Source organism: Phyllostomus hastatus, unplaced genomic scaffold (genome assembly GCF_019186645.2).
Source record: "Phyllostomus hastatus isolate PE091 unplaced genomic scaffold, TTU_PhHast_1.1 phas_contig_17, whole genome shotgun sequence".
NCBI classification, from domain to species: Eukaryota; Metazoa; Chordata; class Mammalia; order Chiroptera; family Phyllostomidae; genus Phyllostomus; species Phyllostomus hastatus.
Genome location: NW_025333664.1, coordinates 17,788,691 through 17,808,292, shown reverse-complemented (window position 1 = coordinate 17,808,292; position 19,602 = coordinate 17,788,691). Strand labels below are relative to the sequence as shown.

General features: G+C 52.6%; 1 protein-coding gene across 2 annotated transcripts in view; it reads left to right on the top strand.

Annotated features, from left to right (window-relative positions):
- DLGAP4 (DLG associated protein 4) overlaps window positions 1–19,602 on the top strand; it is a 189,960-nt gene that overhangs the window by 47,655 nt on the left and 122,703 nt on the right. For both annotated transcript variants that reach the window (XM_045833600.1, XM_045833601.1), the window contains exon 2: window positions 12,248–12,465. The gene's annotated coding sequence lies outside the window, so the exon portion shown is untranslated. The remainder of the gene's footprint in view (window positions 1–12,247; window positions 12,466–19,602) is intronic.

The window sequence follows — 19,602 nt, the reverse complement described above, 5'->3', positions numbered from 1 at the left end:
GCCAGGAACAGCCGCAGCCACTTTGTGTGCATGCAGGAACCCAGAGTTGGGATGGAGCTGATGTGGAGAAAGACTGGGATGAGAAAACAGCAAAACAGAGCTGACGCCCTGATTGAACTATGCCTGAAGTCCACAAAAATTTTGGATTTCTTTTCAGTTATATGGGTTAATCCGTTCACTTTATTGTTTCAGCCAGCTTGAGATGCATTTCTTGTTATTATTGTTGATAGCCCAGGGATCAGCAGGCGACGGCCATGGCCTACCTGTTCTTATCAAAAGTTTGTTGGAACACAGCCCCACCCACCCACTTATGTACTGTCTCTGGCAGCCTTGGCGCACTGAGTGGCCTGCAAGCCTCAAATACTTACTGTTGGTCCTTTAAGAAAAAGTTTGCTGGAAGGTTGGTGCTTTAGTCCTCCCCCACCCTTATCCACAGTTTTGCTTTCTGTGGTTTCAGTTACCCGTGGCCAACCACAGAAAATGGTAAATGAAAAATTCCAGAAATAACAGTTTGTAGGTTTCAAGTTGCACCATGAGACCTCGGGCCCTGCCGCTCTGTCCCACCCGGGTCCGGAACCTTCCCTTCGTCCCGCATCCCCACGCTGTGTGCGCTGCCCGTCTGCCGGTCACTTCATAGCCGTCTTAGTTACCAATCCACTGCCTCAGTATCTCAGGGCCCCTGCAGAGGGGCCCTTATTTTGCTTGATGATGGCCCCAAAGCACAGCAGTGAGGCTGGCGATGCGGACACGCCAGAGAGAAGCTGTAAAGCACCTCCTTTGATTGAAAAAGTGAGCACAGTACAGTAAGATATTTTGCAAAAGAGACCACATTCACATAACTTTTATTACAGAATATTATTATAATCCCTGTGTTTTATTATGAGTTATTGTTAATCTTTTATTGTGCCTAATTTACAACTTAACTTTCATCATAGGTACGTATGTGTAGGAAAAAACATAAATATGTAGGGTTTCAGGCACTGCCAGAGGTTTCAGGCCCACTGAGGGTTCTGGCACGTCCCCCCAAGGACGAGGGGAACTGCTGATTTACTGTGTCTCCCAGTCGCTTGGAGCAGGAGTCTGGGGGTCGCCTTTGCCTGCCTTTGTCTCATCTTCCACATCTAATCAGCCCCGAGTCCTGAACCTGCCTGTCCCCGCGCCCCTGGCCCCAGTGCCCCTGTCCTGGTAGCTCACTGTCAGCTCCCCCTGGACCACAGCGCCACCGCTAGGCTGCCCCCAAAGCTACTTGTGATCTTTCTCTGACTCAAACTTGACTAAGCCCTTGACTCCCCACTGCCCTCAAGGTAAAGGCTGCACCCCCTGGACAGACTTGCAGGACCCTCAGGATGGAGCCCCACCTGCGGTTCCAGCCCTGTCTCCCCTTCCCTCCCTCCCCCTCGCCCCCTGAGCCCACAGGCCAGCTCCCCACCTGCGCAGAATTCTCACAGTTCCCCAAACATACAGACACCGCTGTGTCCCTCTTCTCCGCTCCAGTGCCCTTCCCCATTCTGTCCGCCTAGTGGGCTCCTGTGCATCCTGCAAGGCCCAGCCATGGCCTCCCCTCCTTTCTGATGTTTCCCTAATCCCCCAGACTGCTCAGGGCTCCCGTGGGCCCCTGGGCTTCCCTCCAGGGCAGCTTCCATCCCCTTGGGCTGCATGTCTGTTTACGTATTTGCCACCCCCACTGGGTAATTCTTATCGCCTTCCATGTGGCCTGGCTTGGGGTGTGCTCAGAGTAGGGGCTCAAGAGATGTTAGTTTGTGGGGCACAGACTAGGGATTCCCAGCCTTCTGCTCCAAAGCCACTGTAAGGATCAGAGGGGCTCTAGACTTTGGCAAGGGAGGACTCGATGATGTTAACAAGGGGAGATGGAAAGGCTGGAGCTTCCTGGGCCCCAGGCAGGAGTGCCTTCAGGAAGCGCAGAGAAATGCCTTCCAAGAAGGACAGAGGGACCAGGCAGGAGCTCGGAGAAGGATTCAGAGAAAGGCGAAGCAGGGCAGGGGAGAGGAGGCCGCTACAGTGGCCCCGAGAGTACGGAACAGAAACGAAGGGGTTACGGGGAAATGTCATTAGATGAAGATCTTCCGTGGCCTCCGGAAGTCATGGAAGTCATCCAGCCAGCTGAGAGGAGGCCAGGTGGCCAGTGAGGGGGCTGCTGGGTCCTGTCAGAACCGCAGAAGGTTTAGGGATTTGCAAGACTGGCTCTTTGGGGGATTTGGGGAACATCTGATTTCCAAGTCCTCGAATGAAACAAATCTGGGCACCAGCTGCCTGGGTCCTGGGTAAACCTTCCCAAGAAGCGGGTGTGGGCCGACCCAGGGGAGCCCTGGCCTCGGAGACCAAGCCAGCTCTGCCCTCACCCAGGGTCGGGGTGTTGGCTCAGAGCTGCGGCCCGCACCACCATTCCAGGAGTGTGTGCTCATGCGAATCCAGTGCGCAGAAAACCGGAGATGAGGCGGGTCCGAACTCCGTCACAGGGCTATCGTGACAGGCAGATGAGACAGCGGCTGTGCAAGGGCCGTGCACACTGTGAAGTTTGGTGACACCGTCTCAATGTCTCCCCCTCTGTGTGGCCACCCTGCCCACCCCCAGCTTCCCAGACTGTGTCTAAACCTCGTCCCAGCACCCGTCCGCTGCCACAGACCCTAATGTGGGACATTTCCCCACCAGACTGGGCTCCTTGGGGGCAGGGACAAGCGCATCAGTCTTCCACATCTGGCTCGGTGCCTGGCGCAGAGCAGGAGTTTGGCAGCTAGTTCTTGAATGACCTTGAATTGTAAAAAAGCAATTAACTCGTGGGTGCTGGATAGCCTCCGTTTATCAAAGCAGGGACCAGGTGGTACATGGTAAGAATCTTTCCACAAAATGGCAAAAGGTTTTGTGAGTCATGGTTCAAAAAGTGTGAGCATTCGGAAGTGCGGTCTCGGGGTTGAGAATGTTAAAAGCCGTCTGGTCTTGCTGCTCTCTAATAGGGTGGCCACAAGCCGCATGCGGTTATTTAAATTTCATTTCATTTAAAATTCAGTCCTTCCGTCGCACTAGGCACATTTCGGGTGCTCAGTGGCCACCTGTGGCTCATGACCACAATTGGATGGTGCAAATGAGGGCATTTCCATCTTTGCTTGGAGTCTTCCCAAACAACACTCCTCAGGACTTGAAAATTCACGTCCACATGTAGTCTTGGGCCCTGGTAATTTGGAGGAGAGAGCTGGGACCCTGGAGTCTGACCAGCCAGAGTTCGAATCCCTACTCATCCATTTTCTTGCTGTGCAGCCTGGAGCAAAGGAAGTACTGTCTTCCTCCTGGGGTTCAGTGTTGTCATCTGCAGAATGGGTGACCGTACACTGGCACAGAGCTGTGAGGGTTAGAGGACAAACCTGTGTCAAGAGCTTCTTGGTATCCTGTGAGAGGAGCTGCTGTTATCCACAGGGTGGTGTCCCCAGAGCTGTCAGAGAGAGCAGGCAGGCTGCCCGCATCAGATGCCCTTAGCTCCTCAAAACTAGGGGCAGGGCATGACAAGTTCATCTGCGTCCTGGAGGTCGGTCTGGGGTACTGGCCCCAGTGGTCTAGGGCAGTAAGGCATGACTGGCTGGGGCGGTCGGTAGGTGAGGACAAGGCTGGAGCTGGTGAGGCAGGGGCTGGCCACGCCTGGGAAATCCTGGGCGGGGCGACGAAGCTCACTCCAGATTCCCCGGGTGCTGAACGGGGGCTTTGCAGTCCAGATTGACACGCACCTTATGAACTGGGTTGGCCAGAAAGTTCGTTTCATTTTTTCCGTACGATGGCTCTCATGGTGCTTAGTTGTCTTGAACTTCATTCGAAACAATTTTGTTAGGTTGTATTGTGACAGCTGTCAGATCAGTATGCATTAAAAAAACGTATCGAAATGGTGAATTTTTGTTCAGCCATTTTAATATTGAGGATGGAAGAAAATATATGACATTTTTGGCATATTATGCTTTATTATTTCAAGAAAGGTAAAAATACAACTGAAATGCAGAAAAAGATTTTCACAGTGTATGGGGAAGGTGCTGTGACTGATCAAATGTGTCAAATGTGGTTTGCAAAGTTTCTTGGTACTGTTGACATTTTGGCCAAATAATTCTTTGCTGTGGGGCTGCCTAAGGCATTGGAAGATGTTTAGCAGCACCCCTGGCCTCTACCCACTAGAAGCCAATAGCAGGAGATAGCCGATATACTCAAATATCCAAATCAATAAAGTTATTGGTGAAAATGAAAAGTGCATCTTTTATTTTACAGAAAAAACTAAACGGACTTTTTGGCCAACCTGATAAAACTCTCTGCTGTCTACTAACTGACTAGAGCATATTAATTAATAATAATATGAGGACTAATAGCAACTATATTTACTGAGCATTTTCTATACACCAAGCACTGTGCTAAGAGACATAATATATACATGCATTAGTTCACTTAGTCCTTTGTAATAGGTAATTATTCCCATTTTACAGGCAGGGAGCACTGAGGTCATTTGTTCAGGGCCACACAGCTACAAGATGGAGGAACCGGAGTCCACCAGGGCCCACTCTTTAGATAAAGTCCGAAGTCCTTTCTCACCTGGTCCTGAAGGCCTCTGCAGAGCTGGCCTCAGTTGGCCCTTAAACCTTCACCTCTGTTATGCCCCACCCATCTGCTCAAGGTCCTCAGACACCCGGTGTCTCCATGCTATCTCTGTGCCCTTGTTTATCCCTCAACCTAGAGGCCCGCCCTTCCTCCCCTCCACCCTCCACGGATTCCTATTCACCCTTCAAGACCTAGTTCCAGCCCTGGCTGATGTGGCTCAGTGGGTTGAGCTCTGGCCTGCAAACCAAAAGGCCGCCGGTTCAATTCCCAGTCAGGGCACATGCCTGGGTTGTGGGCCAGGTCTCCAGTTGGGAGTGTACGAGAGACAACTAATCGATGTTTCTCTCCATTTCTCCCTCCTTTACCCTCTCTCTAAAAAACAAATTTTAAAATGTAATTAAATAAATATCCAGCTCCAGTGTGAGCCTCTTGAGGCCAAGGACTAGGTCTGTCATTTTTGTGTCATAATGTCCAGCATGAGGCTTGGCATGTTGGAGAGGCCTCAGTAAATTGCGGGTGGTGGACTGGAGGGCAGAGGAAGGAGGGAGTGGATGGTGAGTCTGGGTGAGTAGGTAGTTGGTGGATGGCTGGGAAAGCGGTGGGTGGCTGGTGTGTGGGTGTTGTGGATGGCATGTGGGAAGATGCGTGGCTTGTGCTCAAATGCCCTGAGGAGGGACGAGGCCTGAACTGAGCACAGGGCAGTGGGCGTGGAGAGGAACTGTGGTTTGAGACACATCAGTGAGGGGCAGGTCTGGGGGAGAAGGCGATGAGCTCCATTTTGGATGTAGGGGCGTGAGGGGCTTATGGAGGGAGACCTGGGAGGCAGCAGGGTGTTGAGCCTCACCTGGGTTCAGGTGTGAGGCCAGGCAGCACAGAGAGACCTGGAAGGTCCACGTGGACTCGGGACAGAGGGCTGGAGGACCAGCCATCAGAGGAGGCAGAGGAACCACAGGCTCTAAGGCAGAAGATCCGGGAAGGACACAGTGCAAGAGACGAGGGTGCTGCCCCATCAGGAACATCCTCACATCATTGCAGCTGGTGCATCTGGCAGCCAGTGCTGAGCTGGTGCAGGCAGGAGCCTCGGTGCTGGAGGCTGAGACCAGCCTGGGGAGCAGTTACCCTGGGCGGAGAAAGTGCACCTCCAGAGGCAGGGAGCGGGAAACAGGCAGGTTCTGTCCGAGGGCTCTGAGGCCCTCGGCACTGCAGCAGCAGTCAGCTGGAGAACAGGAGGGCCCACTGGTCTCCCACCTGGCACCCTGTGGCCCCAGCCTCCAGTGTCTGGGAGGACTCGGGGGGGAATTTGGGAGCTGCATTACTTTGGACAAGTCACCTCCCCTCTCTGGGCCTCAGTTGCCGCATCTGAAAACCAGAGTCACGGCCACCTGCCGCCTCTGCTGGGAGGAGTAACCTGAGACGTGGGGGTGCAAAAAGCCCCCAGTGTGTGAGTGTGTGAGGGACGCCCACAAACACTGGTTTTAAAAACTACTTCTTCATTTCAATTCAACTTCATGAATATTTATTGAGTTTAAAGGTAAACCCATTTTTGTAAATTAAATTTTTGTACAACCAATAATATCATTTTACCTGGGGAAGCTGCTTATTATTTGAAGAGCCCTGAGTTGAAGTTTTTTGAAAAGCTCCGGTTGGTTTGTTTTTTGAGTAATGGGGATTTTGACTTTTCAAGCTTGCAGAGCGAGGCTTTCATGTGCTCCACATGTGTTTTGAAAAGATCCTCCTGGCCGCTGCATAGAAAATAGACCGAGGGAGGCAGCAGGGTGCCCGGGGAGGAGGCCCGTGCAGTGGGCTGAAAAAGAGATAGTGCTGGCAGGGACAGCGTGGGGGTGACTGCGGATGAAAGGAAGGAGATCTGAGAGATGTTTAGGAAGGTTCAAAATGTAGGACATGGCCTTGGGTTTTACATACGAGGGGGTGAGGGCGAAGGAGGAAAGGGCATGGGAGCCTCCAGGCTTCTTGGTTGTGGAAGAGAGAGAGCTGGTCCGGGTACCAGGTTAGGCCATGATGCAGGAGGGCGGGGTCCCCAGAGAAGGTCACAGACCGGGCCCTGGACACATAGCGTGTGAGGCGTCTGCAGGGTGGCAGGCCGAACTGGCAGCAGGAACTTGGCTACGTGGACCTGGAGCTCCAACTGGGCTGGAGGAGAAAATGTCGATAACAGGAAGGAGGGGAATGACAATTAGTCAATAACGATTTATTCCGCAGTGAAAATATTTGTTGAGCGAAGTCTTTGCTGAGCGCCTCCACAGGCCAGGTGCTGCGCTAGGCACTGGGGATCTGGCCACCACACTGAAGAGACAAAACTCTCTGCCTCGTGGGGCTGACTTTTCAGTGGGAGGGGCAGGCAGTAATCAGGGTAGATTACTCATTTGCATACCCGTTATATAGTGGCAGGTGCCAAGGAGAACAATACGGCAGGGAGGGAAAGGCCCTGGGAATATTAGGTGCGGCGGGTGGGTGGGCAACAGGATCAGCTGATGTGGAGGCGGTGCTCCCTGGATACATTTAGGCCTCACAACCACCATATGAGGAATTACTCCCTTTTCAGAAATGAGCAACCGAGTCACAGAGAAGGTAAAAACTTTCCCAAGGTCACCCAGCTATGTGACTGGCAGAGCCTGGATTTTACCATGAGCCCATGCTCTTCAGCGAAGTGTTAACCGTGGTGCTGAACTGCCTCTTGTGGACACGGTGAGGTCTCCGCAAAGATTGGGAGGAAGGGAGGGAGGAAGGCTCACGGGCACCTGGGCACCAGCAGTCCAGGCGGAGGAAGAGCAAGGGCAGAGGCCTCGGGCAGGAGCACGGCTGGTATGTTTAAGGATCAGCATCAAGGCCCGTGTGGCGGGGCAAAGGGAGTCAGCCGAGAGTAGAGGGGAGACTCGGAGGTGATGTCTGGAGGTGGTTCCTGCCGCGTCTGTAGGGCCGTCAGCTTTTACTCGAGGTGAGGTGAGGCCGTGGAGGTTGAAGAGCAGAGGGACAGGATCTGGCTTGTGTTTTAACCTGCTTCCTCCAGTTTCTGTGTCAGGAGCAAAAGCAGAAGCAGAGACAAGAGAGGACATGACTAATCCAGGCGAGAGATGACAGTGGCTCAGTCCTCAGTGGTGGCAGCAGTGCAGGTGGCGCGTCAGCTTTTTGTTACAATGCGAAGGTGGACCCGGTAGGAGTTGCTGACGGCCTGGGTGCAGAGGGTGAGGGGAAGGGAGGCGTCAAGGATGACTCCAGGGTTTGGGCCTGAGTGATGCAAGGAGGGGGTTGCCCCCACCAAGGTGGGGGCAGCTGTGGGAGGAGCCACTTCATAAAGCACTCTCCCTGTCCGTTATCCCTCTTAATCCCCTGGCTCCTCTCGGAAGCAGGGTCAAGACTCTCAGGTTACGTGGCTTGCCCCGTGTCACCTGGCCAGGATGTGGTGGAGCCAGGGCCGGAAGCCAAGTGTGCATTACACGGTTTGGAACTTCCGTTCATTCCTTCAATCAGCAGCTGTTTCTGGAACACCTACTGTGTGCCAGGCACTGACTGCACTCAGTGTTGACAATGATGACCAAGGACAACGGTCCCTGCCGTCTGGAGCCCCCAGTCTGATGGAGGAAGCAGGGTCAACCAATAATCATGGAGATGATTTCCTCACGGCAGCACACTAAGTGGCCAGAAGGAGAAACAGATGGACCCTAGCAGCCAGGAAGCAGAGACCCGACCTAGCTGGGAGGTCAGGGAGGGCTTCCTGGAGGGGGTAAATGTGAAGTGCAAAGGCCTCTGGGATAGAGGGTCTGGGGGTGTGTGGGGGCTTCTTGGGAAATACTCCCTGGGCCTTAGCAAAAGAACCCTGGGAGGACCGCAGACGCCTGCAGAACAGCTACCCATTTGGAAGTCAAAGAATCTTTTTTTTGTTAGTGTTGGATTGGTGTAACTGCTTTTATGAGACAGAATTCATATACCATACAATGCATTCTTTTAAAGTGTACAATTCAGTGCCTTTTAGTATATTCACAGAGTTGTGTATCCATCACCATGACCCATTTAAAATATTTTCATTATCCCCAAAGTAAACCACAAACATCTGAGCTCTCACCTGCTCCCGGTCCCCCCACTGGCAACCGCTCATCCACTTTCTGTCCCTCCAGAGTCGCCTGTTCTGGACGGCTCCTAGAGGAGAATCATACCTTCTGTGGTCTTCCGTGGCTTCTTGCACTTCATAGAATGTTCCCGAGGTTCGTCCACGTCGGAAGCCCCGGAATCCAAACACCTGGCAGGGACCCAAGAGATGGTCTGCTGCTTCTCCCCCCTGCTGCAAAGTGGGGGGTGCGAGAGGAGACTTGCTCTGGCCCCTCAGCAAGGAAGTGGGGGGACTCCAAGACAGGCCTCGGGACCCCCAGGTCAGGACTGCTGCCCCCCTGCCCTGCACAGATCGCCTCCCTCCGCTGTCACCTCTTTTCCTTCTGCTCTGGGCTCTGGCCGATTTTTGCTGAAAGTGACACCCTGATCGGGAACGCTTCCCCCCGAGCCCTGGGTTTTCACGTCTTGGCAGTTTGTACGCCCCTTGGTGCATCTTGAAATCTTTTCTACATCTTTAAGAATTCATGTCCACTATATTCAAAAATTTTTTGGAGTTTGGTATTTTCTTTTCCTGATACTTAAACATTTTCAACCAGATGGTTATGCCTGTTTGTCTTGGTTGGTGATTTTCTTTCTTTTTTTAAAGATTTTATTTATTTATTTTTAGAGAGAAGGGACGGGAAGGAGAAAGGGAGGGAGAGAAACATCAATCAGGCCCCCAGTTGCCCCTTGCATGCCTCCAACTGGGGGCCTGGCCTGCAACCCAGGCATGTGCCCTGACTGAGAATAGAACCGGCAATCTTGGTTCGCAGGCTGGCACCCAGTCCACTGAGCCACACCAGCCAGGGCTTGGTTGGTGATTTTTCCTCTGGAGGAGGCACAGAGGGTTAAGTGCTGGGTCTTGGAGTGAGATGCTCTGCCTCTTCCTCAGTGTGTGTGCCCACGGGGACTCCTGAAACTCCCTGAGCCTGTTTCTTCCTTTGAAAAACAGGGATAACATCGTAGGGCTGTGGGGAGAAGGAAATTTGGCCTAGCCTGTTACGGGTGTGGCACAGAGTAGGAGTGGAGATAGAGAGGTTAGACATGTAAGGGCTCTCCCCGGCCCTGGGGTGACCCTGGGGAGGGAAAGGCGACCCTCCCGCACCGTCAGTGGCCCCTTTCTCCACATTCCTCCTGTGACCTGACCCCTGTATCTCCCCTCCCAGGGCTGAGAGGTAGAAGCCCAGCCTCTTGTGTTCTGCGCCCCCCACAGAATTTGTTTCCTTCGTGTCTCAGTTTCTCCACCTGTGGAATGAGAGGGTGGAGGGCGGGGGTCTCCACTGAGGCCTCCAAGGCAGCTAAGAGGCTCCTGGGAAGGGGGTGTGGAATGGAGGAGCCCTTTTCTTCCCCCAGGAGGGCCGGGTCCCTGCTGATTTAAAGATCCAAGCAGGCGCGGTGGCACCTGTTCAGGAGAGGTGGGTGGCAAGGGACACCTGGCTTCTCTTTGCCTCTTGCACAAGATGTGTTATGTGGGAGGTGACAGAGGGGGTGATGTAATGCAGCTCTGAGTGCAGGGGACAGGGACAGAGCCAGGTATTCTGCCTGCCGTATCTTTTTAATCCTCACAGCAGCCCCCAGAGGAGGCACTCTTTTTTTAATATATATTTTATTGATTATGCTATTACAGTTGTCCCAATTTTCCCCCCTTTGCCCCTCTCCACACAGTACCCCCCTTCCCTCCAGCAATGCCCCCTTAGTTCATGGCCATGGGTCATGCATATAAGTTCTTTGGCCTCTCCAGGACCCATACTGTTCTTGACACCGCCCCCCTGCCCCGCCCCCCGCCGTCTACTCTGTACCTACCAGTCACACTTTTAATCCCTTCACCTTTCCCCCACTCTCCCCCTTCCCTCTCCCAGCTGGTAACCCTCCAAATGATCTCTATTTCTGTGATTCTGTTCCTGTTCTGATTGTTTCCTTAGTTTGTTTTTTCAGATTCAGTTGTCAATAGCTGTAAATTTGTTGCTCTTTTAATGTTCATGGTTTTGATTTTCTTTTTCTTAAATAAGTCCCTTTAACATTTCATATAATAATAGCTTGGTGATGGTGACCTCCTTTAGTTTTCCTTGTCTGGGAAGCACCTTATCTGCCCTTCATTTCTAAATGATAGGTTTGCTGGATAGAGTAATCTAGGTTGTAGGTCCTTGCTTTTCACCACTTTGAATACTTCTTGCCAACCCCTTCTTGCCTGTAGGGTTTCTTTGGAGAAATCAGCTGGTAGTCTTATGGGCACTCCTTTGTAGGTACCTCTATCCTTTTCTTTTGCAGCTTTTAAGATTCCCTCTTTGTCTTTAACCATCGGCATTTTAATTATGATGTCTCTTCATGTGGGCCTCTTTGGGTCCAACTTAATTGGGATTTCTGGGCTTCCTGGACTTGTATGTCTATTTCCTTCACCCAGTTAGAGAAGTTTTCTTTTATTATTTTTTTTTCAAATAAGGTTTCAATTTCTTGCTCTTCTTCTTCTTCTGGCACCCCTGTGTTTTGGATATTGGTACGTTTAACATTGTCCCAGAGGTTCCTAAGCCTCTCCTCATTTTTTTTAAACTCTTTTTTCTTCTGCTGTTCTGATTGAATGCTTTTCCCTTTCTTATGTTCCAAATCATTGATTCTTGGCTTCATCCTCTCCACTCTTGGTTCCCTGTAGATTTCTCTTTATTTCGCTTAGCATAACCTTCATTTCTTCCCTTATGTTTTTGCCATACTCAGTGAGTTCTTTGAGCATCCTGATCACCAGTGTTTTGAACTCTGTATCTGATGGGTTGGCAATCTCTAGTTCAAATGACTATTTCATTTAGTTTTTCTTCTTGAGTTTTGTTCTGTTCTTTCATTTGGGCCATGTTTCTTTGTCTCCTCAATTCGACAGCCTCCCTGCGCCTGTTTCTGTGTATTAGGTGGAGCTGCTTTGACTCCCTGTCTTAGAAAAGACACCTGTCTAGATGAATGTGGCTTCTTTACATCCTTGGTTGTCAGACTTCCCTACAGCTCAGTTTTCTGACAGTTCTGGTTGTTATTTGTTTTGAGATATAGTCGTAATTCTCTCTGTGGTTGCGTGAGGAAGTGAAGCATGTTTACCTGTCCCTCCATCTTGACCAGAAGTGCCTCAGAGGAGGCACCATGAGTACCATTTGACAAGTGAGAAAACTGAGGCCCAGAACAGGACAGCCGTCCTTCCAATAGTGAGCGGCTGAGCTGGGATTCGTCTCAGGATTGTGTGGCTTTCCTGACTGCCCCTGTTCAGGGAAGGTGAGGACAAAGCAAGACAGGGGGGATCAAAGGCTTTGAAACCCAGCTTCTAGGCTGCTGTGGGGATTCTGTGGGTGGTGGGGAAGGCATCATAAATATGCATGACATGTAAATATGCCTCTGAAAAACAATGTGGGGACCCCATGAGCCGGGAGGCTGGAGTGCTTAGAAAAATGTAGTGTTGAGCACTTGGGTTTGTGTGATTGCTGCATGGTGCATTCCTCCTCAGGGCTCCCAGGGCAAGTCCAAGTGTCTCAGGGTGGAGAGATTATCCCAGGCACTTCCTAACTGACATTCTCCCCCATTTCTGCAGGTACTGGTGCCTTCCCTTCTGCCAGGCACCTGGCTGTCCAAACCTGGTCACTGCCGGCACTGGAGGGCCCCCGTCCCACACTGGTTGCTGCCAGCTCCTCTGACTGAGTGCCTGGAGGGATGTGTGTGCCAGCCCTAGGTGCAGTGCCCACTCCTGAGGTGACACCCGCTGGTTCCCGACTGGTTGCTGTTTTCCCTCTGCACATAGCTCCCTGGTTGGTAAGTAACTGCGTCCACCGGCCTGGGCACACAGAATCCGGGCTGCTCACCGCCCACTCGTGCTCTGCACCGCTGGGAAATGCCCGGCTCCCCCACCCACAGACACCAACATGCTGGCGGAGGGACCTCAGTGAGAGCTTTTCTGTGTCTGAGCTCAACTTACAGTTTAACTGCTTGTCTTACCCAGTCCTCCCAGCATCCCGACAGGTGGGCATGGTGATGGCTTCCTTTTCACAAAGGAAACAGCCTCAGAGAAGGGAAGCCACTTGCCGGAGAAGATGCACAGTGAGCCCAGCTCTGTCTCCCTCAAAGGCCAGCCTGTGCCACACCCAAGGAGCTGGGACGGCTGGCGACAAGGGTGCGGGAAGGGGAGGGGAGGGGTGAGCTGTGCTGGGGCTGAGGTGAGGCCATCAGAGTTCCTGAATCTCGGGGAGCCCTGTGGCTCCTGCCCCTCCAGCCTGCTCTGCCCACATTCCTCCAGTTCCGGAGCAGACTGACCTCCACACGGTCAAGGTGCAGGGCCCACAGCCTCTCTGACTGCCCATTTGAGGACGTGCAGCCCGCCCCCCATGCCCACTCCTCCCCAAGCCTGGCCTGTCACCTTTCCCACAGCGGTGATCCCAAGAACACACCCCTCTCAGGGCCAGCACAGCGCCTGACACTCGCCGCGTCCCCAAGTCTCATCCTGCCGCCACCTCCTGGGCCGCAGAGGCATGGCTGGTCTGGTTCACAGACGAGGGTACCAAGGCTCACATGAGTGAAGGGGCTTGCCCAGGGTCACCCGGCCACCACTCAGCACTACACGGGACAGTTGTTTACAACCTGCCTGTTCACGTGGCCTCTGCTCCCCAAGGATGAGAAATAATGCTTCATCCCCCACTGGACAGCCGGCAGCTGGCAAGCGCCTGGCATATAGTGGGAGCATAGTAAATAGTTGTGGAAGGAAGGAAAAAGGGAGAGTAGAGAAGGCTCCGTCACCTCCCTCCGCCTAGACATCATCAGGACCCCTGAGCCCAGTGGCCTCTTAGCTGCTGACCCTGGACAGCATGCAGTCAGTGCAGGCCTTCCGCAGGGTGGCCCGCCCCTCAGGTCTCCATTCTGTCCTCTGCCAACAGCTGCCCAGCCTCCCTGGTGGGATGGTTCTGAGAAGGGAAAAGTCTTGTAAATATGTATCATATGCAAATGCTATGGGATAATTTAAAAACCCGTGAAATTCACTGTAGATAATGTAAGTAGAAGTGCTTCTTCAAGAACAAGGAGCTGCACGCTCGCGTGGTGCCTGCCTTCTTATTAATAACCATGAAAAGGGCCCTTTTAATCAGCTGCCCCCAGCCTGGCACCCCTAATCTGTCCCCTGGCTTATTGTGGGGACGGCAGACAGCAGTTGCATATGGCTGAGAAGCTGTCGCAGGAAACGAAGTGATGAGGACGTCTCAGCCCAAGAGCCGTGGGTTTCTGTGGGACTTAATCCTTCGCACACTCTCCTGGTTGTGCCCTAGTTCCTGCGTGGCCCCGCCAGGGACTAGATATGTAACAGCAGCCACCTGAATAACTTCAAGCATTTCTCGAGCAATTGCATATTACGTGCGTGGCATTCCACTAAGTGCGCCCTCTTCTTCATCACCTCGGCTAAACTCCTGATGACCCTGCGGGAGGTTGATGGGACGACGGAGGCACAGGCCTGGGGAGAGGGCTCAGCTGTCAACGTCTCAGCCTCTCCTGAAACTGGCCGCCTTTCAGTGCCGCCCTGGGCCCCCCAGGCCAGGCACAGCCCGAGGGGTGGGACTGTGGCCACCCAGAGCACAGCGGAGCGGGCAGCCCCTGGCACGTGTGGCCCAGTGACGGAGACCGGGATTCCTTGGCACGAGCGGGGGGAGCAGCCGTCGGCATTGTGAGGGAAGATGGAGGCCTGGGCGGCAGCGAGGGAGGTGTTACTGCTGCTGTTTTGCTGACAAGTTGGTTATTTAAAGAACAGCCGGAGCCCAAGTTGGGAAATCGGCTGGGGAGTCTCCGTGCCCAGGACGGAGGCAGCCAGGGTGCTGGGAGCCTGGCTTAGTCGGGCAGAGTAGCCACGGTTTTATGGTTTTTATTTGCTTGTTATTATCAGTAACAGTAATAACAATAGCACTAGGAAAGTGAAAAATGGATCATCTTTGTGGAGCAAATAGTCTGTAAGGATTGGGGAGAGTTTCGGGAGGGGTTTCTGAGGGGCGGGCACTGCTCTGTCCACCGACCCACGTGGCAGTTCCACAGCCCGTTGTTTCGTGATAATTCACTCCATTAACACCCCATTTTATGTGCTCATATTTCACACTAAAAAAGCTAAAAAACAATTATAACAATAATAGTTAATGTCTGTGAAGTACTTATCTAAATGCCAGGCTCTTGCTAAATGTTTTAGTTTATCTCACTGGATCCTCACGAATTCTGTTGTTCTCCCCATTTTACAGAGGAGCACAGGGAGGCTTGGAGAGGTGAAGTTACTTGTCCCACGGCCAGCCAGCCCTCAGGGGGAGGAACAGGGACAAGAACCCAGGCAGGCTGACTCAGGCCAGCACCACCGTCCGTGTTTGAGGATCGGGGGCCAGGAAGTCCCCCCGAGGGGCAGGGTTCCTCCGTCTGCTCCTCAGGCATGTGCCGGTGCCTCTTGCATTTTTAAGGCTCCGGAAGCCAGGCGGGTGTCTGTGGCCACAGGCAGCAGATGAAGCATCGGGGAGTATGACAAGGGGTCGGAGCAGAGCGTTTAGCCATTTAACAGGCGTTGAAGGATCAGAATGTGTCATTCCAAGGTACAGGCCAGGGGAGGCGGCCAGGGCACAGCTAGGAATCATTCAAGATGAAAAGAGAACATCCGGGTAAGGCAGGACCAGACCTACCCTCTGAACTAACTGCCTGTGGGCCTGCACTGCCATTTCCTGAGGACCTACTGTGTGTTAAGCACATTCATTATCTTCCTTAATCTTCAGAACAACCCTGTGAGGTGGGTGGTATTGGCCCCATTTTACAGATGAGGGGATTGAGCCCTCAAAGAGGAAATGACTGGCCCAAGGCCACACAGCCAGCACACGATAGGGAGTTCCACCAGCTCTCCCGGCTCCGGTGCCCTGTGGGTCTCCTGTGTGTGTGAAGGCCTCAGGAAGGCAGGCACTTGGCATGGAATCTCCAAGCAGCCCGTGACTGAAACTGAGCTCTATGGTGGATCTCTGGGTCCCTGAACTGGTTCTGGGGACCTGGCCTGCAGGACGGCGGGGCAGAGGCTGTCTCCAAGCCCTGAAACAGGTGTGCCTGCTCTGCAGACAGGGCACCTGCCCCAGAAGCATTCCTGCCCTCCCAAGACATTCGTCGAGGGCTAGTCCCTGCTAGTCTGTGCCTGTCACAGAGCATACTGCCTTGAGGAGGGACCGGTATTATTCAGTCACTCAAACAAATGAACCGAATACGCAGAGACGCCATCAGTGCAATGATGGAAGTCGGCGTGGCGATGTTGCAAAGGGTTCAAGATGCTTCCCTAAGGAGGTGGCATTCGAGCTGGGACCTGCAGGATGACAGGGATCTAGGCGTGCTGGAAAGTATTCACTGGGGCATTGTTGATAATAGGACAGTTGGGAACGCCCTTGTCTGTCACCGGGCACTAGTTAAATCCATGCGCTGCAGCCGCACAGTGGCACCTGCTGCAGCTGTCAGAAATGGGGCCACGGCTCTACATTTCCTGTTGCAGAAAGAACTTCATACTGTGTTACAGAGTTGAAAGAGAAGAGGTTATAAAACAGCAGAGGTAGCATGATATCATTTTTTTGTAAGAACTGTGTGTGTTTCTGAAAGCGGTTCACAGTGGTTCTGTCCCAGAGGGTGTGGACATGGGAGATCTGTGTTGTCTTCTTAATACTTTTCTGGATTTAGAGTCTTTCCTTAGTGTTAGGACTTGGGAAGGGAAGTGGGGGATTTTAGGATGTCCGCAGTCCTGCCTGGAGCAGTTCTCTAATAAAATAAGATGTGGGCTGGGGAGTCAGCAGATCTGGGTCGCACCTCAGCTCTACCACTTCTTGGCTGTGTGACCTTGGGCAAGTCACTTGCCCTCTCTGAGGCTGAGTTTTTCCTTCTGTGAAACGGAGACAAGAACAGCAGTGCTGGGGGCTGTTGTGGGGCTTCAGTGATGAGCTGACACACGGAGAGGGCTGGACCAGTCTCAGCGCTGCATCGCTGGCAGCTGCGGCCATTGCCACTGTGACCACCAGAGGTGACGCCTACTCTGCGCTCATGGTGTGCTGACTGGTCCCCAGGCTCACTGTCCTCTCAGTTACCGAGAGACAGGCCCAGTTGGGGGATGAGGCCCAGGGAGGTGGACGGCTTAGCGGGGCATACACGGCCAGCACCAGCCCCAACCCCCTGAACCCCGAGCCCTGAGCCCCAACTACCTCCCCACCAACCGACTTGCATTGCTAACAAGCACGTTCATCGGAGAAACTATTAAGGGAAACCCCTGGCCCTAGGTTTGCTTGGTTTTGATAACCACTGAACCTTCCCAGAAGGACAGATACTAGCTTACAGACACCGAATCTTAAATCTTAGACAGGGAAACTTACGCTGGTGAATTCAAACTCTTGGAATCATGGAATCTTAGTCATACATAATCCAGTAAGAGCGAACGTACACACTTTACAAATAAGTTCACTGCACTTTCTCAATGACGGTGATAAATCAGAAGCTGTCCAATTATCTATCAGCAAGAGATGGTTAAATAAATGATGGTCCAGCCAGACAATGGCGTTCTCAGAGGCTGTGGAGACAATGACATAGACCTATACTGTTGACATGGAAACATGTCCATGGCTCATTGTTGAGGGAAAAATAGCAGGTTACAAAACAGTCTCCTTTTTGTTAGGAAAGATGTGCATGAATATGTGCATGCTCCTGCCGAGAGGAGCATGCAGAAGGAAAGCCATCACACTCTTCATAGGGGTTTCCTCTGAATGGTGAGATACGGACAAGCTCTATTTTTATTTTTGTTTGTATCATTCAGGTACTTTTGAAGTACAAGTGACAGACAACCCAGCCCCAACTGGTCTAAACAAAAATGAAATTTATTGGCTTGTAACTGTAAAGTTCAGAGGGAATGGCTTCAGGGTCAGCTGGATCTAGGGGCCCAGACCCTGTTACTAGGACCCAATTTCTCTCACTGTTTCTCAGTTCTGCTTCCTCTGAGTTTCTCCCTTGTTCTTATAGGGCTCTCTTGTACAGCAGATGAGATGCTTGTCCAGAGGACTATGCAAGACTTCTTCCCAGATAGCTCAAACACAAGGTTCAAAACTGAGTCTCAGCAATGATGGGTCAGATTTGGGGAGGTGCCGGCCCCTCAATCAATCACCATGGCTGGCAGCCTGGCCTCTGCACCACTGCCCAGCTGGGGATGGAGTCAACACCCCCAGAACTCCACCAGTGGAAAGTGGGAAGGGGTAGCTCCCCCAATCAAAAATGTATCTGTAGCCTAAATAGACCAGGCAGTGGCTACACACAGCAGATTCCCCCTCCTGTACTGACCTGATTTTCCCAAGACCTATGACCTTTATAATCAGAAAAAGAAACAGTATAACTATAGAAAAGAGTCCTGAGCACAGATCTTATAGTCACAAGCTCACCGAGGCAGCTTTAGACTCAAAATCAGAAGCTCCGAAGCACTAGCCCAGCTCAGAAGACATCAGCCTTCTCTGTGTCGGAGCCCCTGCCAGGCCTGGGAGGGAGCTGGCCTGGCCCTCAACGGCCTTGCAGATCCACGGGGAGCGGGAGGAGCCCATAGATGACTCATCTGCAGTGTGGGTACGTGTACAGGGGCTGAGGGAACACAAAGGCCAGCATGGGAGAAAGGAAGTCTTCCTGGAGGAGGTGACACCTAAGCTGAGTAACCAGGAAGAGTATGGGAAGACCATTGTGGGCAGGAGAAAATGTCAAGGGCGTGTGGTGGGAGAACAACCAGTGGATGTGCAATGGCAGGTCCAGACCACATGGGCTTTGAATGCCAGGATAAGAGCTTGGACTTGATGCTGGAGGCTGAGTCTTTGAGGGACGTCATGGGAGGAGCAAGCTCAGTCTGGCTGGCAATGAGAGAACATAATCTTGGTGGGGTGGGGTCAGGTCAAGGCCCCACATAGGCAAGGAGAGAAAAGACCAAGTAGTCCTTCAAGGGGGCCTGCGCTATCTACTGGTCTAAATTCTTTTCCACCATGGGTCAGAATTCCTGACCCCGAGGTGCCCAGCCTCTGCTTGCACGCCCTCAGAGATGGGGAGCTCTCTCTGTATTCCTTCCACCTCTGATTAGAAAGCTCCTTCACAGGATCAAGTCCACGATCCTGCCACTTCCCACTCACCTGCCACTGAGGGCTGTCTCCCAAATGACCTTCCAGGAGGGCTGCAGGGACCTGCATTTTCAGACCATAGGGTCCCAAGACCTAGAAACTCGGGGTGTCCACCTCCCCTGCTGGGAGCATGAATGGAGGAGGTGGGAGGGGAGAGTCCATCACCCTGACAGCAGAGGGAGTGGTTAGGCCTCTGGACACACATCTGCGTCAATCAGTTCTCCAAATGCCCCTTACAGTTTACAGACTAGAACTGCAGCTCAGTGCGACCAAGCCCCCTGTGCATCGACGCGGAGCAAGTGAGAGGCAGGTGTGGAACCTGGGCCCAGCCTCTTCCGCCCCTGCCCACTCCACAGTCCCCTGCTCCCTTCCTCCCACCCCTCAGGTGAGCCCTGGTGACTTCATCTACTCAGACTGAGGCAGCTTTTTTCTGGAAGCTCCAACCGTCCCAGATCGTCCCCTGACACCCTTCTCGGTTTGCAGGCAGCCAGCAAAATCCTCATGAATTAAATGTTTTGTGACTGTTTATTTTGACAGCGGCATTTTTTGTTTCTGATACATCAAAGCTGTGACATGCACAAGCCGTGTTTTATGTGTCGTCTCTAATACTCCATCATGCCCCTAGGTCCCCATTTAATCATTCATCCTCACACTCCACAAACATTTATTAGCACCTACCATGTGCCAGGCGCTGTGCTACAAAGATGCATTAGAGCAGCCCCGCCAGGGGAGTTCGAGACTCAGCCAAGGGGAGAGCGTCCCCGTCAGCGACGGCAGGTGAATATGG